The sequence below is a fragment of the Pseudophryne corroboree genome, chromosome 2 (genome assembly GCF_028390025.1).
Source record: "Pseudophryne corroboree isolate aPseCor3 chromosome 2, aPseCor3.hap2, whole genome shotgun sequence".
Taxonomy (NCBI): Eukaryota; Metazoa; Chordata; class Amphibia; order Anura; family Myobatrachidae; genus Pseudophryne; species Pseudophryne corroboree.
This window is the reverse complement of record NC_086445.1, coordinates 365,006,782-365,034,451: the sequence shown is the minus strand read 5'-3', so window position 1 is coordinate 365,034,451 and position 27,670 is coordinate 365,006,782. Positions and strand designations below refer to the sequence as shown.

General features: G+C 42.4%; 1 long non-coding RNA gene across 1 annotated transcript; it reads right to left on the bottom strand.

Moving 5' to 3' along the window:
* Positions 1-204: 204 nt before the first annotated feature.
* On the bottom strand, positions 205-13,872 carry LOC135020388 (uncharacterized). Its single transcript, XR_010217822.1, has 4 exons — positions 13,688-13,872; positions 2,777-2,991; positions 924-1,028; positions 205-480 (listed from the first exon to the last, which is right to left on the bottom strand). It is a non-coding gene; the product is annotated as an uncharacterized LOC135020388 (long non-coding RNA).
* Between the last annotated feature and the right edge of the window lie 13,798 nt (positions 13,873-27,670).

Below are 27,670 nucleotides of genomic sequence, written 5' to 3'. Positions count from 1 at the left end.
ATTAGTGACATATTTAAAAATTTATTTTTCCACATTTCAGAACATTAACTAAAGATTTTCAGGAGCAGTTTGTGAAATGTGGTTGGCACAGCACATGCTTAAAAGAACCAGCAGCATAATAAAGATAAATAAATTCCCACACACAGTACATATCAACATTATTGTTGGTTAATATTTTTGAGGCAAAAGACACAAAAGACAGAATCTTTGAAGAAAATCCTTGTTGTGCAGCTCCCATGTTGTGATAGAGAGATGAGAAGAACGTTTCTTTCTAGCGTGAATATTCAACTCTATGACAATAAGTCTTTGATATTGGACACTGATATTGATCTGGATGCATCTGTCTCTTTCCCAACAGCTGATAATGACAAAGGCATGTGACTTCCTGTTATTGAAGCCTCCTAATGTCTCATCAAGATGAGTTTAGAATGTTCAAGACGTTATTTTCACATGCTTGTCACCTTCTTTTATTATTCACTCCTATTTATGGTACAAATACATGCTATGCATTAATGACTACATTGATTGGTATACTTTTTCTGTTATCTAGAGTGACAGGAGTAAGATTGAAAAAATATTAAAAAAATATTTACGTTAAAGTTCTCTCTGTGCAAATCTGATGAAGTACTTAGTGCAATGCTTACATTGTGTTTGCTGGCCATGATTCTAAACAGTCCCTACTATCGTCATAAAAAGCAATAGAACTGTGACATCTATAGGCTGGAGAATGTCTTAGCTAGCAAACTGAAGTGGGCCAAAATGATAAAGGGTTAAATAGAATACAGTTTATTCCATCTCTTATTCCATCTGTTTAGCAGTGAATAAGTATAGGTAGGGGTCAATAACATAGCATACAATGGTATCAGGGGCCTCATGAGGCACTGGGCCATGACACAAATCACTGCGTAATACATCATACTTGCCTACTCATGAATTTTTCAAAGCTCTCCAAGACTCCCAGGAGATTGAACCAGTCTCATGGACCCCGCACTCCTCCCCAGTGACGTGGGCAATCTGGAGATCTAAAGCTGCAATATATGGGAAATGACACTATATAATAGTGGCCCTACTCCTCAGCTTCATAATACCACAACTCAGCAATCCCACCGGGACATTTTCCTCTGGGATCTCCCAGACACTGAAAAAGTTGCCATATATATTAGCTTAAATCAAAATCTGTTTACTTTCAGGTCTCCAGAGATGAGACACAGCAATCCTGGTAAAACAGACGTTCCCAAATGTGGACCTCAAGGCACCCTAGGCACCCTAACAGTCCAGGTTTTTAGTATATCCATGGCTCAGCACAGATGGTTAAATCAAATTAAAAGAAGTACTAATTACGTCACCTGTGGCCAAGCATGGATATATTTTAAACCTGGACAGTCAGGGTGCCTTGAGGACCGCGATTGGGGACCTCTGATATAAACTGTTTAAATATATTTAATTAGGCAAACACAAGAGTATCTGACTGTGCTTTCCTAACTCTCTGCAGCCCACCCTTAAAAAAAAAAGGCCCTCATAAAAGATTGGCAGATAAGTGTGAATAAGGATGTGGCACTGAGTAAATTATATATGGGAAAAGTCCAAACAATAAGGGAAAAGTCTAAACAAATTTATTGGAGTACAGTTAGGTCTACAAATATTTGGACACTGAGAAGTTTTCCTAATTTTTTATACCACCAAAATGGAGTTTTAAATTAAACAATGGAGATACAATTGAAGTGCAGACTTTCAGCTTAAATTCAAGAGGTTGAAGAAAAATATTGTATGAAACATTTTGGAATTGCAGCCATTTTTATACACAGTCCCCTATTTTCAGGAGCTCAAATGTAATTGGATAAATGAACATATTCATGAGTAAAATGTTAATTTGTAATACTTTGTTGAAAATCCTTTGCAGGCAATGGCTACCTGAAATATGGAAACCATAGACACCCGTGGACAGCACCAACTGCTGGGTTTGCTCCTTTGTTATGCTTTGCCAGGCCTTTACTGCAGATGTCTTCCATTGTTGTTGGATCTTTCTGCCTTTAGTATTGTCTTCAGCAAGTGAAATACATGCTTGAGATCATGCCATCACCCTACCTCCTCCATGTTTTACAGATGATGTGGTATGCTATGAACCATGATCCATTCCCAGCCTTCTCCATACTTTTTTCTTACCATCATTCTTGCGGCAAACTTTTTGTATTTGCTGTGTTGAAGTCTCCTCTTTATGGTAGACCTGGAGAGTGTTCTTCACTTGGCTTGATGTTGTGAGAGGGTTTCTCTTTACCATGGAAAAGATCCTGTGATTATCCACCACTGTTGTCTTCCATGGATGTCCTGGCCTTTTTGAGTTGCCAAGCTCACCAGTATGTTCTGTTGTTTTCTCAGAATGTACCAAACTGTTGATTTGACTACTTCTAAGGTTTCCACTATTTTTTTTTTCACAGCCTGAGTATGGCCTGTTTCACTTGCATTGAGAGTTTTTTTGAATGCATGTTGTGGGTTTACAGCAACGGCTTCTAAATGTGAATTCCACACTTGGAATCAACTCTAGACCTTTTGCCTGCTTAACTGATAAGTGATAAAGAAATAATGTAGGAATAGCCCTCACCTGTCCACGAAACAGCTTTAGAGACAATTGTTCAATTACTTTTGGCCCTTTGAAAAAGAGGGGATTACTGTACATCTTAAACAGCTGTAATTCCTAAATCCTTCCTCCAAATTGGATATGAATATGCTTGAATTAAATCTGATAGTCTGCACTTTAAATCCATATTCATGATATAACCTTAACATGATCTGTTCTGCCGTGGTATGTTCTCCGTGGTTGAACCCTTAGCTAGCAGCATCCCGCTAGATGGCTATTCTTTCTTTCTGGTAAGACCGGTGGCTCTGTCTTTCCAACTGCTCTGGAATGTATAGGCTTCTTCCGCATAGTTACTAGCTTCAGCGAGGTTGATCTTCTAGCTGGTCAGCGAGTATGTAGTACGGTTGCAGTTTTTCCTGTAGTTGAGATTAGTGCTTTTACTGACCACTCTATACATTACACTACATCACTGACCTCTCTATACTGTACCTGCCATTACATTACTGACCCCTCTACACCCTACACTACTGAACTCTCTTACATTAGGTCTCTGACCCCTCTATATTCTACACTACATTGCTGACCCATCTATACCTTACACTACATTACTGACCCTTCTATATGCTCACTACATTACTGATCCCTCTATAAACCACACTACACCGTAAAACATCACTATACTACCTCTTCACACTACATCAAAGAGAGAAATGCTGGAGAAAATAAGGAGAGCGCGAGTCTGAAAAAAGTAAAGCACAGTGGAAAGTGGGAAGTGGGGGAGTGATGGGTCTGGGGAAAACAAGGCGAATGTCACATATGTAGTAGTCTGCATGATCTACTGTAAATGTGTGGCAACTGGGTAAGTTGGAGTGCAGGTTCTTCAGATCTTCTTCAGAGAGGTACTGTAAGGAGGTTGAGTCCACAAAAACAGTTGTTCAAAGGATCTTCTCAACATAGAGATTATTTATTAAAGAATGATCTCTTTTTAAGAAATGTACAAAAAGTTGATGGAACAAGGTTGTTACAATTGCATTAAATCGACAGTTGTTATTTAACAATATATTGTACAATAAAAACAACGAACAGTTTTATTTCACTGGAACTGTATTCTTCCAAAGGAATGTCCAAGGATTACCTGGATCAGTGGTACTGATCAGCATACAATGTACAAACCATTTAACAATGCAATATTATTATTCCTAGAAGAATATGAACAAAATGATGCGACAGGGCTATATAAATTGAACTGTATACAATATTAGTTAAAACTCATTTACGAAAACTGTAATACTTGCTTTTTTTCAAGGCTTGCAAAGACTGGCATAACACGTCATGAATCATAGATTTCTATTGAATGTACTCTGAGTTGACAAAATAAACAGTTCAGCTGCAATCTGTAAGATGGTCTGCTCACCCCCCCCCCACCCCCCCACAGTGTCTCCTCTATTTAAAAACTTTGTCTGGGGTCCCAGATGTCTCCCGCTCTCAGCAGGCAATGTCCCAGCAATTCTTTCCCTCCGGGTCCTATTGGCTTCTTCCACTGCAGCAGCAGGTGGGGTAATCAGAGAGGAGGGGATAATCTTTTGTCACGACTGTTAGTTTTGTGAACCCGGCGTATATGTAAAGTCTGTGCGGGTAACTGGAGAACTATGTGTGTATTTGGCTGGTCTGTGGGAATCAGTTGAACTCGGGCCTCGGCAGAGGGAGTCATATCCTGACCACTGGAACACCAGGGACTTGGTGTTGATAACAGGATGGTGAATGTACTGGTGAGAACGAACTGGATCAATGATGAATGGGATTATGCTGGTGATATGCTGCTGGTCCAGAATGGCTATCAGCTGAGGATAAACTGGACCGGACTGGTGACAGTAGCACAATAAACCGTGCTGGTTACCGGCGTGCATGTACCGTGCTGGTTACCGGAGCACTATGGATGGGGCTGGTTACCAGTGAGCACTGTGAACTGGGCTGGGTACTGGTATAGCTGGTAACACACTGTGAACTGGGCTGGATACCGGTATAACTGCTAGTATACTGTGAACCGGGCTGGATACCAGTATAACTGGTAACGCAATGTGAACCGGGCTGGTTACCGGTATAACTGGTAATGCAATGTGAACCGGGCTGGGTACTGGTATAACTGGTAACACACTGTGAACCGGGCTAGAGAGCAGCCAAACAGAGACTTGCAGGTACTAAGGTAATAAATGTCACTACTAGGGAGCTCAGCTACTAAGCTCACACTGAGCTGTCTGACTCAAAGAACTGGCAGCTTCTGAAACTCAGGTCTCTCTACTTACAGTATACCTCTTGGTCCTTGGTAATTGGTAAATAGAGTCAGGTGATTCAGGGAGTCTTAGGCTGGCCCAGGATTGGATAGCTGATGGTCAGTACTCCAGGTTAGGCTCTGATGTGGAGAAAGGCCTAACAGGCTGGAAAAAACACTGAAGCTTAAACTTCTTAAAATAAACACAGGACCCAGGCTTTTAGGCCCAAACACCAGAAAGCTGAGCACAGCGGAGAATCAAATGCTGCACACAGGATACTGATAATTACTCACAGCACAGAGGAATTCCTACTCAGGTGGCTAATCAAGAGAAAGCAACACAGATTGCAGTCTGTATGCTGAGCTGAAGCAGATGCAGGTTACAATATATGCTGAGGTAAGACACGGAACATAAGAAGTGCAGACAGGATCGTGACACCTTTGCAGAATTTCTTACCGTGCCATTTCCATGTGTATATATAAATGTATACAATGACAGTGTAACTTATAAAAAACTGGAGGGAGACCCTACAGATAGGATAGTTGAAGAAATTAGAGTGTTGCTGGTAAAGGGGATCAATGATTCCAGTATAACCCAGGAGGAATATACTTTCTTGTTTATCCCACAACCTAGGATTTCTATTTTTTATAGCCTACCTAAAGTACACAAAAGGTTATAGAAACCACTGGGCTGCCCCATTGTTTCGGGGATTGGCTTTGCAAGCTCACATATTTATGAGTTTGTGAATACACATATTAAGGAATATGTTACCTCATTAAGATCATATACAAAAGACTCAACATTAATTTTGAATGAGTTGGAAAACTTTGAATGGAATACCACATTTTCGTGGGTTATAATTGATGTAGAGGTGCTGTATACAAGTATACCCCATGTGGGGGGGGGGCTTAAAGCGGTGAAATCATTCTTAGATACAGACGAAAGTATCAATGTGAATAGGAAATCCTTTATCTTAGATTGTATAAAGTATATCCTGGAAAACAATTATTTTAGATCTCAGGAATCATTTTTTAATCAGGAGTGCGGGGTGGCGATGGGGACGCCATACACGCCCAGTCTGGCTAACCTTTATTTGGGTAAGTGGGAGGAACAAGTAATTGAAAACAATAACCCATTTTCATCAAATATTTGTCTATATAAGAGGTTTATAGATGATATTCTCATCGTATGGTCTGGCAGTGAATTGATGTTTGATGAATTCATGGTCTATTTAAATAAGAATACGTTTAATTTAAAGGTCACTTTGAATTTCCAAAAAAACAAGATTGAATTTCTAGATTTGGTACTGGATAATACGGATTGGATGGAGGGAGGAAGGGTTAATACGTATACACATATCAAGCAAACAGATCGCAATAGTTATGTGCACTACCAAAGTTGTCATTGTAAAAAATGGGTAGATAATATACCCTATTCGCAATTTATTAGACTCAGACGTAATTGCTCGGAATTATCTAAGTTTGAAGAACAGGCTGACATATATAAGCAACGCTTTATTAATAAGAAATATCCTGAACGTGTGATTGAGGAGTCTTAGAATAAAGCTAAGGAAAGAACTAGATCTGAATTGGTGGTATATAAACAAAAAGAACAGGAAAAGAGTAGATTTTCTGTCCAATTTGTTACCAGGCATAACACTAAGGGTAATGCCATTAAAAAGATCTTACAAAAACATTGGGACATTTTATGTTTAGACCCAGTATTACAGAAAGTGATCCCCAGGCATCCACAGGTGGTTTTTAGAAAATCACGTTCCTTGAAAAACAAACTTGCTCCTAGCAATTTAAAAAGAGATAGTGTGTCACGGTCAGATGGAATTGAGGGTTTCTATGCATGTACAAAATGTAAGGTCTGTCAATATGTTAATAAAGATCACAAACAATTTTTTAATTCTAATAATGACAAATCATGGAAAATTAAGGGGAAATTGAGTTGCCTTAGTACATATGTCATTTACCTTTACCAGTGTAAATGTGGTAAGCGTTATGTTGGTAAAACCAAGCGAATTTTGAAATTTAGAATTTTAGAGCATGTACGAAATATCACCCATAGGGTGGAAAATCACAGTGTACCACGACATTTTGCTGGTTGCTGTGATTCAAAACGTCATGGTTTTTCTTTTGAGGTGATTGAGATGGTACAACTTGATGAAAGGAAAGGTGATATTCTAAACTTGCTCTCTAAGCGAGAAACATTCTGGATATACACATTAAATACGTTCGCTCCACATGGTCTGAATGAGGGCTGTGACATTGTGACGTTCCTGGATGGCTAATCCCGTAGGCATGTATCACAGAGTACGCTCGTGGCAGTGGCTATATCCCAGCTGGCGGACTCGAGATGTATATGCACGGCGGGTTGCTGGGAGGTTACGGCATAATGAAGTGGAATTACATATTGATTTTTCTTTTTTTAATGCGCTGCATTTCCCCTTTTTAACTTGCTTAATTAATTAAATGACTTGGTATTGCTGTTTTTATAATAGATGTACAGGGTAGATCGGAATCATGGCCAGGTATTATGCGGTTCAGCTGAGTTAATTAAATAGAGCGAATAACATTGGTGCTAAAAGGTTTTTTGTTGTATAAATTACTATAAACTATTGGACTTGGTAAAACATGGCTACGGTTTGATCTAACCTTTCTATTTCGATTTTTATGATTATGAAATGTTGTTAAACTTATGAGATATGTAAAATGTTCATTTTATGGTTAATTGTACTCTAATTGAGAGATTGAGAGCGACACCCAGAATGGGTGTATAAGGTTAACACATAGTGGGTAAACCACACCCCCTGACGAAGTACCTGTAGTACGAAATGCGTTGGACATGGCTGATTGACGTGGACGCTGTGACGTTGTCCTCCGGGAACAGAGCCAGTGGTGAGACGAGCCGTGGATTTGAACATCTGAGTGGCTAAGTCGCGGTGAAATACCATTGCTGATTAATTTTAACTTCAATGTATGTAAACAGTTGTTACAAGTAAAGTTGTTACTTTTTATACATTCATGAGTGCGCTCTGCATTCTTTAACAGTCTTTACTAATGCTCCAGTGGCGTGGAGCGGATTTGAAGCTGCACTCAATTGGAAATTAACTCTGGATAACAGCAGGTCCTGTTGCGCAATACTGAACATTGTGGAGAATAATTATATATATATATATATATGTATATATATGTATATATATATATATATATATATATACATACATAGAGAGAACAAAACAGGCGGCACTCGGAGTCTCAGTCTCAATAATCAAAGTGCAGTGACTTTATTGTCAGCATGGACATCAACGTTTCGGGGTCACAGCCCCGTCGTCAGGATAAGTGACATAGGTGAAATCAAGTGTATAAATACCTTATTGTGTAGGATGACTCCTCCCGTCAGTGTAGCCCACACTGCCCGGATCCCGGCCGCGTCGCCCGATCCCTCCGGAAGTGACGCAGCGCCGGTCCGCCCAGCAAGACACTGTGAATAGGGTTGTCATGGTTACTAACAACATACACGAAGAGGAAGTTTTCTGTTACTTCCAGAAACATTTCGTAACAACAAATTTGTGAATGATGTACATTAAAGTGTTCACGTGCCTGTAAATCAAAAATACTGTGCAAAAAATATGTGAACTTTAAAACCACACAAACAAGACAAAAAACTTAATTATCACAAGAATGTTACAATTAATATACTTTATAGCAAATTTTGTTCCTCTATTTCTTTCTGAACACTTCCATATAAAGTAAATGTTAGTGCAAATAACCTAATATATGAGGTCAATGTGGTGCTACATATAGAACTCATTCCGTACGTATTTATAACTACGGGTAATGTGCAGGAAAAGTGCTATTAAGGCAGTGTTAGAGTCAGGGCTGGACTCTTCACAGGAAGCATCGAAGATTCAGGGACTCGTTAAGACCTTTAGGATGAACAGTGTTTAATCTATTGATCCATCGGGATTCCAGTTGCAGCAATTTCTTAGATCTGTCCCCCCCTCGTAGAGACTTGGGAACATGATCAATAATTTTATATCTTAACGTGGCCATGCTGTGTTTGGCTTTTGCAAAATGCCTGGCCACGGGTTGCTCACTGTCCCCTTTCTTGATGGCTTCCCGTATGGCATATCTGTGCTGTGCCATACGTGTCTTAAAGGCACAGTCTGTTTTGCCCACATACGCTAATCCGCAAGGACAGGTAAGAAGATATATCACAAATTTTGAATCACAAGATAGCGGATACAGGATTGTATATATTTTACCAGTATGCGGGTGTCTGAAGTTGTCACCTTGAGTAAGATAGCTGCATGTAGTGCAGCCACTACAACGATAGCACCCTTGCTTCTTACTAAGGAAATGTGATCTTGGTTTCTCAAATTCAGAGATGTCAGTCTTCACCACATAATCTCTGATACTCTTGTTCCTAGTGTGACTTACTAATAGTTTAGAGTTGTGGACCTCACCCAGATCTTTGTCTGAAGCCACTATCGGCCACAATTGTTTTGCTCTTTTAGACAGGTATGTACTACTCGAATTAAATTGCGTGACCCACGGAAATCTACCATCCAAGGTTTTTTTTATCCCTGGGTGTAAGTAATTGTTCCCGTGTTAGACTGAGGGCTCTATCTTTGGCTTTCTTAAGATCTCCAATTCGATATCCCCTGTCTAGGAATTTTTTTGTCATTGTAATCAACTCTTGATCCCTAACCACTGGGTCATTGTTGATGCGAAAGACCCGGAGGAATTGGGAATATGGGAGACTAGAGATAGTAGCTCTTGGATGAAAACTGTCATGTTTGAGAAGGTTGTTTCTATCTGTTGACTTAACATAAAGAGAAGTATTAATTAATCCTGCCTGGATGGAAATTTTTACATCTAGGAAATTGATGGTACTTGTATCAATAGTAGCTGTGAACTTTACTGGGCTATCAGAGTGATTGTGTGTTTCTATTAAATTCTCCAATCGTGCCTGTGTGCCGGTCCACAGAATCAGTACATCATCTATGTACCTGAGATATAAGCCTAAATGGCAAGCTATGCTGTTGTCCTGTAAAAATAAATCCTTCTCTACTTCCCACATGTATGTGTTCGCAAATGATGGGGCCACCGCAGACCCCATCGCACAACCTGTGCGTTGTATGTAGTACTTCCTGTCGTAAAGAAAAAAATTGTGCGTGAGTGTAAACTGTAAAAGCTCCAAAAAGAATTCAATTTGCGGACCCTTGTATAACGGGTTGTTAGTAATGAGACGTCTAACCGCTGCTAATCCCGCTGTATGCGGGATGCATGTATATAGACTGGTTACGTCTATGGAAGCCAGTACGGTATGAGAGGGTAGTATGCCCAGTGTCCCTAATTTACTGAGAAGGGTTGAGGTGTCTTTCAAATGAGTGCTGGTGTGTTGGATACATGGTTGCAGAAATGTGTCGCAGTAAACAGCCAAAGGCTCACACAGTGATCCCCGGGCCGAAATAATGGGCCTACCTGGGGGGTCACGTGCGTCTTTGTGTAACTTGGGAATGCTGTAAAAGATGGGTACAACAGGAAATTCTCTACACAACATTTTAGATAAAGAGACAGAGATAATACCCTCAGTTACTGCCCTTGTTAGCAATGTATCCAGCTCTTGTTTAAAAGCAATGGTCGGGTCGGATTTCAAACAACCCTATGTATTATGATCAGATAACAACCTCTCACATTCTGCTTTGTATTTGGCTAGGTCGAAAACCACAATACCTCCCCCTTTATCTGCATTCCTGATAATGATATCCCTTCTTTTACCGAGATTTTTAAGGGTCACAAATTCCTTTCTGGACATATTGGGATAAGGTTTAACACATGGTTCTTTATCAAGTGATTCCATCATCCTATTAAACGTCCTTATTGACGAATTCAGCGTATTGGGTTCAAACGAAGACCTACTCAGTTTACTCACCTGAGCCGGGATGTCAGATGTCAGAGACAACCCATGGCTAGGTGTTGATTTGTGGAAATGTTCCTTTAATTTAAGGGCGCGTGTTAATTTAAATGTCTCTATTTTCCATTGCATTGGATCGAGTGAATTCGTAGGTACAAAACCTAATCCTTTGCTAAGGACTGTGTTCTCCAGTGGTGACAAGTCCTTTGAAGAAAGATTAAATATTAATTGCGTCCCCTCTTCGGCGGCTTGGAATTTGCCTTGGGACCTCGCTTTCCTCCTCGTTTGTCCCCCTTTCCTCGTGAACGCACTCCTCTTCCGGCGGCGATAGCCCTGGTATGTACCCCTAAAGGGGCTTCATCCACATGTTGTTTGTGACCTGGGGTAGCTTCGTCAACTAGGGACACTGGGCATACTACCTTCTCATACCGTACTGGCTTCCATAGACGTAACCAGTCTATATACATGCATCCCGCATACAGCGGGATTAGCAGCGGTTAGACGTCTCATTACTAACAACCCGTTATACAAGGGTCCGCAAATTGAATTCTTTTTGGAGCTTTTACAGTTTACACTCACGCACAATTTTTTTCTTTACGACAGGAAGTACTACATACAACGCACAGGTTGTGCGATGGGGTCTGCGGTGGCCCCATCATTTGCGAACACATACATGTGGGAAGTAGAGAAGGATTTATTTTTACAGGACAACAGCATAGCTTGCCATTTAGGCTTATATCTCAGGTACATAGATGATGTACTGATTCTGTGGACCGGCACACAGGCACGATTGGAGAATTTAATAGAAACACACAATCACTCTGATAGCCCAGTAAAGTTCACAGCTACTATTGATACAAGTACCATCAATTTCCTAGATGTAAAAATTTCCATCCAGGCAGGATTAATTAATACTTCTCTTTATGTTAAGTCAACAGATAGAAACAACCTTCTCAAACATGACAGTTTTCATCCAAGAGCTACTATCTCTAGTCTCCCATATTCCCAATTCCTCCGGGTCTGTCGCATCAACAATGACCCTGTGGTTAGGGATCAAGAGTTGATTACAATGACAAAAAAATTCCTAGACAGGGGATATCGAATTGGAGATCTTAAGAAAGCCAAAGATAGAGCCCTCAGTCTAACACGGGAACAATTACTTACACCCAGGGATAAAAAAACCTTGGATGGTAGATTTCCGTGGGTCACGCAATTTAATTCGAGTAGTACATACCTGTCTAAAAGAGCAAAACAATTGTGGCCGATAGTGGCTTCAGACAAAGATCTGGGTGAGGTCCACAACTCTAAATTATTAGTAAGTCACACTAGGAACAAGAGTATCAGAGATTATGTGGTGAAGACTGACATCTCTGAATTTGAGAAACCAAGATCACATTTCCTTAGTAAGAAGCAAGGGTGCTATCGTTGTAGTGGCTGCACTACATGCAGCTATCTTACTCAAGGTGACAACTTCAGACACCCGCATACTGGTAAAATATATACAATCCTGTATCCGCTATCTTGTGATTCAAAATTTGTGATATATCTTCTTACCTGTCCTTGCGGATTAGCGTATGTGGGCAAAACAGACTGTGCCTTTAAGAAACGTATGGCACAGCACAGATATGCCATACGGGAAGCCATCAAGAAAGGGGACAGTGAGCAACCCGTGGCCAGGCATTTTGCAAAAGCCAAACACAGCATGGCCACGTTAAGATATAAAATTATTGATCATGTTCCCAAGTCTCTACGAGGGGGGGACAGATCTAAGAAATTGCTGCAACTGGAATCCAGATGGATCAATAGATTAAACACTGTTCATCCTAAAGGTCTTAACGAGTCCCTGAATCTTCGATGCTTCCTGTGAAGAGTCCAGCCCTGACTCTAACACTGCCTTAATAGCACTTTTCCTGCACATTACCCGTAGTTATAAATACGTACGGAATGAGTTCTATATGTAGCACCACATTGACCTCATATATTAGGTTATTTGCACTAACATTTACTTTATATGGAAGTGTTCAGAAAGAAATAGAGGAACAAAATTTGCTATAAAGTATATTAATTGTAACATTCTTGTGATAATTACGTTTTTTGTCTTGTTTGTGTGGTTTTAAAGTTCACATATTTTTTGCACAGTATTTTTGATTTACAGGCACGTGAACACTTTAATGTACATCATTCACAAATTTGTTGTTACGAAATGTTTCTGGAAGTAACAGAAAACTTCCTCTTCGTGTATGTTGTTAGTAACCATGACAACCCTATTCACAGTGTCAGCGCGTCTTGCTGGGCGGACCGGCGCTGCGTCACTTCCGGAGGGACCGGGCGACGCGGCCGGGATCCGGGCAGCGTGGGCTACACTGACGGGAGGAGTCATCCTACACAATAAGGTATTTATACACTTGATTTCACCTATGTCACTTATCCTGACGACGGGGCTGTGACCCCGAAACGTTGATGTCCATGCTGACAATAAAGTCACTGCACTTTGATTATTGAGACTGAGACTCCGAGTGCCGCCCGTTTTGTTCTCTCTATTGCTGGGCTGCAACCCTGTGGGAAGGCACCGTGAGCACCATACTTTGGTTGAAGGGATTAATGAGTGCCGGGTCGTTTTGCACAACACATATATACATACATATAAATACAGGAAACAAACCCGGCACTCCCCCTTGCTGGTATAATTGGCTGCGGTGCCCTCCTAGAGAGAACCGGCTGTTCCTCAGTATTGGAGTAGTGGAATAGGCGGCACTCAAGCAGACTCTTATGTAGAAATGCAAACGGTCAGTTTAATGTTCCAACATGTTTCGGGGATATAACCCATCCTCAGGGCCAGAGAAGGCAAACTGAACCACACATATGAAATTTATACACATACACAAACAGAAAATAATTGCTTGACTATACTCACCTGCTTAACGGCGCCACGCACCCGTCCATGGGTCTGGCACCGCTTCTGCATCGCCCACCAATGACATCACCACGCGCCGTGTCACTGGCTGGTCGCCATGGAAACCATAGAGACCACCCGCTCACCAGTTCTGCTGTCTAGTAGGGCTGGCTGCGATCCAGTAGGGCTGGCTGCGATCACGTGTTGCAAATCCCTGGCGTGCGCTGCGCCGTGATGCAGGCAAGTTTCCATGGAAACCACCTGTTGAAAAATACAAAATGAAAAAGGACATAAATGAAAAAAACAAACAAGTGATAAAAACATACATACAAAGCTGGAGCATATAGTCCAAAGAGAATACCATACTGCTCAGGTCCTTTGATTATAACTCACTCTATATACTAACTATTGTCAAAAAAGCTGTAGTAATAAGAAACATCTAAACGGGGACCTGCTTAAAGGAAACACTGGAGTCCAAGGTTCTCATTGAGACCCCTAGGGGCCAGTGTTCCCAGTTTGTATATCCAACGAGACTCTCTTTGTAACAAGGCCCTTTCCCTATTGCCACCCCTCAGGGTGCACGGGACATGATCAATTAGTATAGCCCTTATGCTTGCCACCCCATGTTTAGCTGACAATGATGGGCAAATGGCTGATCACTCACCCCCTTCTCATATGCTTTCTTAATTGCGCTACGATGTAGCTATCATCAGGAATAGTTTTAGGAGCAAGCAAGCCAGCTGCCCCCTGGGGCGCTGTGGCCTAAGGGCACAGCCGGTCGCCCCACAGGCACCCATCCGCACAGGGTATACATACACACTCAGGTGACTTGTGGCTGGACCGGCGGGCAGCAGGTGCATGTAAACCCTGTGGCAATGAGCATGAACTCCATGGCAATGAGCAGAAAACCCCTGGCAATGAGCATGCGACCCCTGGCAATGAACAGGAAACCTCTGGCAATGAGCATGAAACCTAGATCAGGAAACCCTTGGCAATGAGCATGAGACCCCTGGGAATGAGCAGAAAACCCCTGGCAATGAGCATGGAACCCAGATCAGGAAACCCTTGGCAACGAGCGGGTAAGTTACAAGTAATTAGAAGCCTTACTGTGGGGCATAATTTGTAAGGGATATTATTGTGTGTGGGACATAAAATTGTGTCAGGGGCATAACTATATGTGGCATAATATGTAATGGACATTATAGTGTACAGCATAATGTGTGGCATAACGTGTAATAGGTATTACGGTGTGTAGCATAATATGTAATGGGCATTACGGTGTGTGGCATAACTTGTAATAGGCATTACGGTGTGTGGCTTGATGTGTAATAGGCATTATGGTGTGTAGCAAAATGTGTAATAAGCATTACGGTGTGTGGCATAACGTGTAAAAGGCATTATGGTGTGTGGCATAATGTAATGGGCATTACGGTATGTGGCATAACATGTAATGGGCATTACGGTGTGGCATAATGTGTACTAGGCATTACGGTGTGTGGCATAAGTTGTAATAGGCATTACGGTGCGTGGCATAATGTGTAGTGGACGTTAGGGTGTTTGCCATAATGTGGAATGGGCATTACGATGTGTTGAATAATGTGGAATGGGCATTACGGTATGTGGAATAATGTGTAATGGACATTATGGTGTGTGGCATAATGTGTAAGGGGCATTACTATAAGGAAGAAAAATAACAAATATGTAAATTTACTACTGTGTGGTGTAAATTTACTACTGTGTGGAGTAATGTGACTGATGGACACTACTGTGCGGTGTAATGTGAATTGGTACCAGTGGCCACACCCCTTCCCTATGAAGCCATGACAATATTTCTCCCGCTGGGTCCACAGGTTATCCACAGGATAACATTGGGATATGCCGTAGCGACAGCGGGTATGGCCCCAAATAGTCACAAGCTTTCTGGCCTCCCAGGATGCATCAGGGCTCCTCCATATAATCCCGCCCACTGACTCAGTCAAATCAGTTTTTTGTTTGGTGCGGCAGGAGCCGCACCATGGTCACATAAAAGCTTAGGGCTGCTTTAACAGCAGCCCGCTGTTAAAGCAGCCCTAAGCTTTTATTATTTTATTTTTATAGTCTTACTATGTTTTGAGTGATCTTTCTTAACAGCGTCTTAAATGCATGCTAGAAAGAGTCGCTCCAACAACTCTCCACCAGGTCGCAACAACGCTTACCTTCGGGTATTAGTGCTGTCTTGGCGGGCGTCTGTGATGGATGTTCTAGCAGGTCCAGCAGACGTTACAAGGCTGTGGCCGGAGCATGGGGAGAAGGTAAGGCATCGGTTCCACTTACTAGGGGATTCCGGACACAGCCGCACTGTATTGGAGATTACAAACAGTGGTTGATGCACCGCCACTCTTAAGTGGTCTAGCGCTATGCTTTAGGGATCATAGGTGCCAGGACTAGGTTGAGGCCGCGATCCCTGGAGTTTATGTCAGCGGGGGAGTCAGACGCTCTCCTGGCCATCCCTCCCCCCAGTTCATGACCAGTTTCCGTGCGTCTCCCGTCCATGAACTGATGAACTCACTTCCGTCTCAGACGCTACCATGAGGGTACTCTGTCGCAGCTTAGGCCGCTGCGGTTGTGTACACTAGAGTTGCCGCCGAGGCCGGGTCGCAGACAGGAGCGTCTGCATGCACTCATCGTTCACTGAGCGTCTGTGTCCGTTATCAGTTACCGGAGCGGCAGTGTACACTAGTAGCGTCTGAATCCACTCAGCGTCCTTCGAGCGTATTGATCGATCTTGGAAGTGGGGTGAGTCTCCCTGTATCCCACTCTACTGAGTAAGAGTTATACAGTACTAAGATTCTATCTACTTGTTAGTAGGAATAGTTAATTTTGGTACACAATGCATATGAGGCCTGTACAGTACTGTTGTTTTCTGCATATTATGTCTGAAAAACTTGTTGTAATAGCTGTTTAAAAACAGAGATACAGTAATTGTACTCCTACATACTAGAAAAGTATTTTTGTGGTTGATTATATTCTCATACGACAATTTTTAACGTGACTGACTGCTGGTGTGATTGCTGACTCTTATATGTTTGTCAGTATTGTTTCTGAACATCAATGCAGGTGCACCGGTTGTGGTCAGATTGATATCACTTCTATATCTATATAGGTGATTTTCAGTCACAGAGAGTGTAGTATTTGTAAAAAAAACTGATTATTTACCATGTCGGTGAGCGCCAAAAGTCAGGGACTCCTAAACCCTTAACATGCTTATCTGGTAAAAAGTGTTTTTGCATGGAATAGCCCAGTATCTTACTTATGAGGGGCAATGCCCTGCAAGAAGGGGTGTGGTCGCACAGACCTTGTCTACAATATCTAACAGATTAGCACCTGCAGTTCCACCCCCGGGAATAGGTTACACTATTAACCCATACATGAATCTCCCTCCTTATGGTTTGGTTCCAGCAGCTTCTACAAGTAGCCAGGGTAAAACCAGGGTAGATACATCCATGTTACAGACTACACAAAATGATACAACAGATGAGGATACAGTGTATTCAAATACCCCATATGATGATCCGTCGGAGGGTTTCAGCTCAGAGGGTATAGCTAAGCTTATTGATGCCATGAAGGCTGTTCAATCTCTGGAGGAATCAGTCAAAGCAGTGTCAAAATCTAAAGCACCTATGTTTAAACGTCCAAAAACAGTTAGGACTGAATTTCCAGAGTCAGAAGATCTGACGGAAACTATGGAAGGACCTTGGGCTACATCCAATAAAAAGTATTAGATTCCGAAAAAATTGGATTCTTATTATCCTTTTCCAGCTGCGGACTGTTCAAAAAGAGAAGTTCCTCCTAAAGTAGATGCACATGTCGTGCGACTTGTGCGTAAATCTATTTTACCATTGCCATCTACCTCACTGAATGATGTCACAGTTAGAAGAGTAGATGGTTTCTTGAAAAATATTTTTTCTCTCTCAGGGGCTGTTGTAAGGCCAGCTATGGCTTCAGCCTGGATGGCGAAAGCAATGGTAGAATGGGCGGAGGAACTAGAGAATGGCCTCTCTACTTCTACCAGGGAGCAGGAGTCTCATCTAGGCTGTATAAAACAAGCTGCGCAATATTTGGAAGAAGCAGCAATTGATATAGGTACGATTGCTTCTAGAGCATCAGCCTTGACGGTAGCTGCTCGCAGAGTAATTTGGCTATGTACTTGGAAAGCGGATGCAGAATAAAAAAAAGTTTTGGAAGCTCTGCCTTTCGCTTGTGATATTCTGTTTGGAAAACAATTGACAGATATTCTAGAATCGGAAGCAGAATCCAAGAAGGTCAGGTTTCCGGCTAGTTATAACCCTAAGCCTAGGGGTTTGAAATTTCGGCCATTTCGATGGCAAGGCGGAGCAAAAGGGAAATGGGCCAATAGACGGCCAGCTTCCAAACCAGAACAGAAGCCATCAGTCTGAGGGTACGGGCCTCCGCCTGGAGGACTCCAGGGTTGGGGGCCGACTCCTTCACTTTGCACACATATGGCATCAGTCGACGACAAATGCTTGGGTGCAGAAGGTGGTATCTCTCGGTTATGTTTTCCCTTTCAAGAGGCCGCCTCCTCAAAGGTTTTTTTAGCACCAGCCCATCTCGTATAAAGTCGAAGGCCAATGCCCTGCAAGAAGCAGTTCAGAAATTGCTTCAGTCTGGGGTAATTATCCCAGTTCCCCACACACAAAGGAGACAGGGTTTTTACTCCAATCTATTTTTGATTCAGAAGCCAAATGGGTCATTCCGACCAATTCTCAATCTCAAAATGTTAAACAAATACATTTGGGTTCCAAGGTTCCACATGGAAGCGTTACATTCCATAGTTTTGGCTATGGAAACAGCAGATTGCATGGTCTCTTTGGATATACAGGATGCTTACCTACATGTGCCCATAGCACGATCCCATCAGTGTTACCTCAGATTGGCCATCCTCCAGCAACATTTTCAGTTCCAGGCTTTGCCCTTTGGGCTAGCGATAGCCCCCAGGGTATTTACCAAAATTATGGTAGTTATGGCAGCTTATCTCCGCAAACAGGGGATAATAATTTTTCAATACCTCGACGATCTTTTAATCTTGGCACAATCCCAGGAATTACTCTTGAACCATCTCCAACAGATGATAGTCTGTCTACAAGGACACGGATGGCTCATAAATTGGGAAAAATCGTCTCTGAATCCATCACAACGGATGGTTCATTTGGGGGGCATATTGGATTCAAGTCTACAAAGAATAATTTTACCTTGGAAAAAGATATCTAAGGTGCAAGAATGACTCAGGAGTTGTTGCACAATATCAGTCCATGCAGCAATGCGACTGATGGGTCTGATGGTGTCAACATTCGACATGGTGGTATATGCACAATTTCACTCCAGACCTCTACAACACCTCATTCTGACCAGATGGAACGGAAGACATCAGACAATAAAAAGACAGATGATAAAGCTTCCAGTAAACGTAAAAAGGTCACTAACCTGGTGACTTCAGACGGACCATCTAGACAAGGGGAGTCCCTTTTGGATAACAGGTTGGCAAGTCCTGACAACAGATGCCAGTCTTCAGGGCTGGGGAGCGGTGTTCGAAAGTTTCTGGTTCCAGGGAAAATGGACCATAAGGGAAAGTTGCCTGCCAATAAATCTGTTGGAAATAAGGGCCATATATATATGGATCTGGTTCAGGCAAAGGACATTCTGCAAGGAAGACCAGTCCAGATCTTCTCAGACAATGCAACAGCAATAGCGTACCTCAATCATCAGGGAGGAACTCACAGCAAAAGGTTAATGGAGGAAGTAACTCACATACTGAGATCGGCAGAACTCCATCTTCCGGCATTGTCCGCAGTGTTTGTTCCAGGAGTACTGAACTGAGAAGCGGACTTTCTCAGTCGACACACCATTCAGGAAACCGAATGGGCGTTACACCCGGAAGTAGACTCTAGTAAACAGATGGGGTCTGCCAGAGTTAGATCTCATGGCGTCCCATCTGAACAACAAAGTTCCGATATATGGGTCAAAAACAAAGGATCCCAGGGCGATCCTTGTAGACGCACTGTCAGAGAAATGGGAATTTCATCTGGATTATCTGTTTCCTCCAATCTCCCTGTTACCCAGGGTGGTGAGGATAATAAAGCAAGCAAAGGGGGCTATAATTCTAATAGCTCCAGCTTGGCCCACAAGGCATTGGTACACAGATCTACTTGTCCGTGGAAGCTCCAATACTGCTCCCTCAACGTCCAGATCTACTAATGCAGGGTCCTTGTTATCACAGCCATCTGGATCGTCTGTCTTTGACGGCGTGGCTGTTGAAACCTGTTTCCTAAAGTCAAGAGGATTTTCACAACAAGTAATTCAAACTATGCTTAGAGCAAGAAAACCTTCTTCAGCTCGTATTTATCATCGATTATGGCAAGCCTATATTCATTGGTGTAGTGAAAGGAGTATGGATCCAAGATCTTTTAGTATCCAGGATTTTGGATTTCCTTCAAGCAGGATTGGATAAGGTGTTAAAAGTAGCATCCTTGAGAGTTCAAGTATCAGCATTAACTGTATGGTTTCAGAAAAAGATTGCTAACCTACAGGATGTGCGTACTTTCTTTCAGGGAATGTTACACATTCAACCTCCGTTTGTTCCTCCTGCAGTTCCCTGAGATTTTAATCTGTTTTTTAAAATATTTCAAGGGGCTCCGTTTGAACCACTTAAGACAGCAGATCTTAAATGGTTGATGGTTAAAGTTCTCTTTCTACTGACGATGGCACCAGCTAGAAGAGTGTCAGATTTAGGACCACTGTCGTGTAAGTCTCCTTTTCTGATCTTTTATCCAGATAAGGCAGTTCTCAGAACTAGATCTGGGTATCTTCCGAAGGTGGTCTCAAAGTTTCACCTTAACAAAGAGATTGTAGTTCCTGATTTTCAGGTATCATGACTTTCTGCGGGAGAAGCGCCGCTGGACGTGGTCCGTGCGTTAAGAATCTACATAGATCGTACTAGTGCCATTAGAAAGACAGATTCTCTCTTCATTCTCTACGGATATCACAAAAGAGGATGTCCTGCTAGTAAACAGATGCTGGCAAGATGGCTACGAATGGTAAATTCAGAAGCATATTCTCGTGCTGATCTCCCTGCTACGGCAAATGTCTCTGTGCACTCTACACGTAAGGTAGGTTCTTCCTGGGCAGCACAACATGGTGCTTCAGCAGAACAGATTTGTAAGGCAGCCATATGGTCTTCCATTAACACATTCATTAGACATTATGCCTTGGATACTTTTGCCTCTCATGACGCGGAATTCGGGCGAAAGATTCTCCTGTCTAATCAGGAGCGTCCCCACCATTAAAATGGCTTTGGGAATACCAATGTTATCCTGTGGATAACCTGTGGACCCACCCGGAGAAATACACGTTATGGTAAGAACATACCGTTGATAATGGAATTTCTCCTATGTTCACAGGTATCCACAGGGATCCACACTTTACCGTTCCAATCGTAGTCCATGTGGATCGTAAAGTATGGAAAAGTTCCCCAAAAGAAAAAAAAAGTTAAAAAACTCATGTCGACCTTTTCATATGTCGACCTTTCATGTGTCGACCATTTTCATGTGTCGACCATGTGTCCATGTCGACCATGTCAATGTCGACCAATAGTGGTCGACCTAATGACTGTCAACCATAACATGGTCGACCATGTGAACGGATACCGTCCAGTGGTGCTGCCGTATAAATCCAGTACAGTGATACTGCCATATATGTCCAGTGGTACTGCCATATAATTCCAGTGATACTGCCATATATGTCCAGTGGTACTGGTGTAAAATTCCAGTCCAGTGATACTGGCGTATAAGTCCAGTGATACTGCCGTATAAATCCAGGCCAGTGGTACTGCTGTAAAAGTCCAGTGATACTGCCATATAATTCTAATGATACTGCCATATATATGTCTAGTGGTACTGCCATATAAATCCAGTGATACTGCCATGTAATTCCAGTGATACTGCCGTATATGTCCAGTGGTAATGCCATATAAATCCAGTGGCACTGGCGTATAAATCCAGTCCAGTGATACTGCTGTATATGTCCAGTGGTGCTGCCATATAATTCCAGTGATACACTGCCATATAAATCCAGTCCAGTGGTAGTACTTCCGTATAACTCCAGTAGTACTGCCATATAAGTCCAGTGATACTGCCATATAATTCCATTGATACTGCCGTATAAATCCAGTCCAGTGGTACTTCCGTATAAATCCAGTGGTACTGCAGTATAATTCCAGTGATACTGCCGTATAATTCCAGTGATACTGCCATATAAATCTAGTCCAGTGGTACTGCCATTTAAGTCCAGTGATACTGCTATATAATTCCAGTGATACTGCCGTATAATTCCAGTGGTACTGCCATTTAAATCCAGTGATACTGCTGTATAATTCCAGTGATACTGCCGTATAATTCCAGTGGTACTGCCATATAAATACAGTCCAGTGGTACTGCCGTATAAGTCCAGTTCTGCTGCCATATAATTCCAGTGATTCTGCCGTATAATTCCACTGGTACTGGCGTATAAGTCCAGAGATACTGCCATATAAATCCAGTCCAGTGGTACTGCTGTATAATTCCAGAGATACTGCCATATAATTCCAGTGATACTGCTGTATAATTCCTGTGATACTGCTGTATAATTCCAGTGGTTCTGCCGTATAAATCCAGTCCAGTGGTACTGCCATCTAAATCCAGTGGTACTACCATATAAATCCAGTGGTACTGTCATATAATTCCAGTGGTACTGCCATATGATTCCACTGGTACTGGCATATAAATCCAGTGATACTGACGTATAACTGCAGTCCAGTGGTACTGCCGTGTAAGTCCAGTGGTACTGCCGTATTAATCCAGTGATACTGCCGTATAATTCCAATTATACTGCCGTATATGTCCAGTGGCACTGCCATATATGTCCAGTGGTAGTGCCGTATATGTCCAGTGCTACTGCCATATAATTCCAGTGATACTGCCGTATAAATCCAGTCCAGTGATACTGCTGTATATGTCCAGTGGTACTGCCATATAATTCCAGTAATAATCTGCTGTATAAATCCAGTCCAATGGTAGTACTGCCGTATAAATCCAGTGGATCTGCCATATATTTCCAGTGATACTTCCATATAAATCCAGTCCAGAGGTACTGCCATATAAATCCAGTGGTACTGCTGTATAAATCCAGTAATACTGACGTATAATTCCAGTGATACTGCCATATAATTCCAGTGGTACTGCTGTATAAATCCAGTCCAGTGGTACTGCTGTATAAATCCAGTGGTACTGCCGTATAATTCCAGTGCCACTGCCGTATAATTCCAGTGGTACTGGCATATAAATCCAGTGATACTGCCATATAAATCCAGTGCAGTGGTATTAACGTATAACTCCAGTGATACTGCGGTATAATTCCAGTGATACTGTCACATAATTCCTGTGATACTGCCGTATAAATCCAGTCCAGTGGTACTGCCGTATAAATTCAGTGGTACTACCGTATAAGTCCAGTGGTACTGCCATATAATTCCAGTGGTACTGCCATATAATTCAGTGGTACTGGCGTATAAATCCAGTGATACTGCCGTATAACTCCAGTCCAGTGGTACTGCCATATAAATCCAGTGGTACTGCCATATAATTCCAGTGGTACTGCCATATAATTCCAGTGGAACTGGTGAATAAATCCAGTGATACTGCCGTACAACTCCAGTCCAGTGTTACTGCCATATAAGTCCAGTGGTACTGCCGTATAAGTCCAGTGGTGCTGCCATATAATTCCAAGGATACTGCTGTATATGTCCAGTGGTACTGCCGTATAAATCCAGTGGCACTGGCGTACAAATCCAGTCCAGTGATACTGCCGTATGTTTCCAATGGTACTGCCATATAATTCAAGTTATACTGCCGTATAAATCCAGTCCAGTGGTACTGCTGTATAAGTCCAGTGGTACTGCCGTATAAGACCAGTGATATTGCCGTATAATTCCTGTGATACTGCCATATAAATCCACTACAGTGGTACTGCCATATACGTCCAGTGGTACTGCCATATAAATCCAGTGATACTGCCATATAATTCCAGTGGTACTGCCATATAAATCCAGTCCAGTGGTACTGCCGTATAAGTCCAGTGGTACTGCTGTATAATTCTAGTGATACTGCTGTATAATTCCAGTGGTACTGCCATATAAATCCAGTCCAGTAGTATTGCATTATAAATCCAGTGGTACTGCCAAATAATTCCAGTGATACTGTCGTATAATTCCAGTGATACTGTCGTATAATTCCAGTGGTACTGCCATATAATTCCAGTGGTACTGCCGTTTAAGTCCAGTGATACTGCCAAATTATTCCAGTGATATTGTCGTATAATTCCAGTGATACTGCCATATAATTCCAGTGGTACTGCCATTAAGTCCAGTGGTACTGCAATATATATGTTCAGTGGTACTGCCGTTTAAGTCCAGTGATACTGCTGTATAAATCCAGTGATACTGCCATATAAATTCAGTGATACTGCCGTATATTTCCAGTGGTACTGCCATAGAAATCCAGTACAGTGGTACTGCCGTATAAATCCAGTGGTACTGCCGTATAATTCTAGTGATACTGCTGTATAATTCCAGTGGTACTGCCAAATAATTCCAGTGATACTGCCGTATAATTCCAGTGGTACTGCCATATAATTCCAGTGGTACTGCCGTTTAAGTCCAGTGGTACTGCAATATATATGTTCAGTGCTACTGCCGTTTAAGTCTAGTGATACTGCTGTATAAATCCAGTGATACTGCCGTATAAATCCAGTGATACTGCCGTATATGTCCAGTGATACTGCCGTATAAATCCAGTGATACTGCCATATAAATCCAGTGGTACTGCCGTATAAATCCAGTGATACTGCCGTATATGTCCAGTGGTACTGGTGTCTAAATCCAGTCTAGTGGTACTGCAATATAAGTCCAGTCCCGTGGTGCTGCCATATAAATTCAGTGGTGCTGTCCTGTGCTGTTCTCCAAATAAAGGGGTTATTAATATTTAAACAAAATTATTTTTACAGTGTTCGCCCTGTGTGGTATAAAGGTATGCTCTCCTTTGCTGCATTTTGTTATATAACTCCAGAAAAATAATGGAGAACAAAAAATTTGGAGGATAAAATAGGGAAAGATCAAGAACCACTTCCTCCTACTGCTGTAGCTGCCGCTGCTGTTGTTGCTGCTGGGAGTCAATCGTCATCCCAAAGGGGAAGTCGGAAGACCACTTGTACTACTTCAACTAAGCAAATGACTGTCCAACAGTCCTATGCGAGGAAGATTAAATATGACAGCAGTCATCCTGTTGCAAAACAGATAACTGAGGCCTTGACAGCTATGTTGGTGTTAGACGTGCGTCCGGTATCCGCCATTAATGCAGTGGGACTGCAGTGCCAACCCTAGATGGGCCAGGTGTTTGTGCCGCACACTTATATCTCTTAGCTTAGTCATACAGCTACCTCATTGCACCTCTTTTACTTCTTTGCATGATGTGCTGTTTGGGGACTATTTTTCTTAAGTGCCATCCTGTCTGCCACTGCAGTGCCACTCCTAGATGGGCCAGGTGTTTGTGCCGAAAACTTGTGTCGACTAGCTTAGCCATCCAGCTACCTCATTACACCTCTTTTTCGTCTTTGCATCATGTGCTGTTTGGGGCCAATTTTTAAAATCTGCCTTCCTGTCTGACACTGCAGTGCCACTCCTAGATTGGCCAGATCATGGACGCTTATTCTGTGGGTGCTCCCAGACCCAAGCACCCACAGAAACTGATAAGCACCCACCAGGTTCACTCACTAATTGTGTGAGTGGCTGCACTCACAGCCAGCCCACCCATGTTCTCCCTCCAGCTAGCTCGCAATGTGATGTGTTGACATAACACCGCACTCCCTCCCGCCTGCCCTGCGCTGCCCTCCAATGTCCGCCCGCTCTGCTCTGTCTGTACTCCCGCATCCGCCAGCCGGAAGGGTCTGATGGAGCCATAAATCGGCACTTCTGCTCTCAGAGGTGCTGATGGTTTGAAGTGATGTTGGTTTTAATATCTTAATTGTCAGCAGTGTCCTTCAGAGAGAGGAGACCGTCAGGGATTACAGACAAAGATGTGTGAATTAAAACACCATGTAGTCTGTGCACTTTGAAGGCGATTGGCCAGCACTTCTTAAAGAAAATCTGCACTCCTAATTAGATTAGGCTCTTTGTTAGCAAACGTTGCAGGGCCAAAGCAATTTCCTTTAAATGCACTGATAACAGCTGGCACAGTTATATAAAACATGGGATCATTAGCACCATTTAATGAAATTACTTTCAGTACATACTGGTTTATGTTTTACTATTCTTACTATATAGCAACATACAGACACTCCTGAGTTCCCGGGAACTGGTTATACAGGTCCCTCTGATGCTGCAATGTCCTCATCACAGCACATTACGTCAGGCAGATAGAGACAGGCTGCTGCGAGAGAAGACAGCCGGGTAACAGTAGAGGAGACAGGTTGTGAAAGGATCTGTAGCCCGGTAACTGTGGCAGCATTGTCAACGAGCATGGATCCCAAAGCACGAAATCCCTAGCAACGAGCAAGACACCCAATGCATGAAACCCCTGGCAACGAGCAAGACACCCAGCGCATGAAACCCCTGGCAATGAGCAAGATACCCAGCGCATGAAACCCCTGGCAACAATCAAGACACCCAGCGCATGAAACCCCTGGCAACAAGCAAGACACCCAGCGAATGAAACCCCTGGCAACAAGCAAAATACCCAGCGCATGAAACCCCTGGCAATGAGCATGACACCCAGCACGTGAAACCCCTGGCAACGAGCATGACACCCAGCGCGTGAAACCCTTGGCAATGAACAGGTAATTTAAAAGTAATTAGAAGCTTTACTGTAGGGCATAATGTATCAAGGGCATTGCAGTGTATGGCATAATTTGGGCATTACTGTGTGGGGCTTAATATGGTGGAATTTATTTTTTGCCCTGTGGTGGCCGAGGTCTGTTGATGCAGGGTCAAAAACTGGGGTGTAATGTAGTCTTTTCCTGTGAGGCCATGCCCATTTTGGGAGACACGCCCATTTACTGAGACCACGCCCCCTCACCAGCATGCGTCATATGCTTGAGCACCCACCAGCAAAAACATAAATCGGCACCTCTGGGCCAGGTGTTTGTGCCACACACTTGTGTCGCTTAGCTTAGTCATACAGCCACCTTGGTGCAACCCTTTGGTCTAAAAATAATATTGTGAGGTGTGAGGTGTTCAGAATAGACTGGAAATGAGTGGAAATGAATGTTATTGAGGTTAATAATATCGTAGGATCAAAATTACCCCCAAATTCTGTGATTTTAGCCATTTTTATGTTTTTTTCAAAAATCATCCAGATCCAAAACCAAAACATGAAAGGGTGGTTTTGGCAAAACCAATCCATATCCAAAACATGAGCATGAAACCAGAACCAAAACCAAAACATGAAAAGTGCCCGCCACACATCTCTAATTGTAATATATGCCAATTACGAGCTAAACAGTTTTGGACCTCTATTAAATTAATTATATTGAATAAAAAAAAATGGCAAAACATCTTATCCTTCTTAATCCCTTCTGTAGTTTCACAGGTTTTATACTTTATGAGATCCTTCCTATCTAATTGGCTAGCTTTTCTGACCACTGCCTCGATCAAAGGCAACGGGTACCCTTTTTCCACAAATATATCTTTTTCCACAAATATATCTTTAGATTGTGCTTCAAATTTCTGTAAAGAAGTGCAATTACGTCTCAGTCTAATTAATTGCGAGAAAGGGAGGTTACTTTTCCATTTCTTGAGGTGGCAGCTTTTAAAGTCTAAATAATTGTTGCTGTCTACCTCTTTAAAAAAACGTGTCGGTTTCTATATAGTTGTTTTTATCCTGATTATCCTTAGTGTTCAAAACTAAGTCAAGGAACTCTATC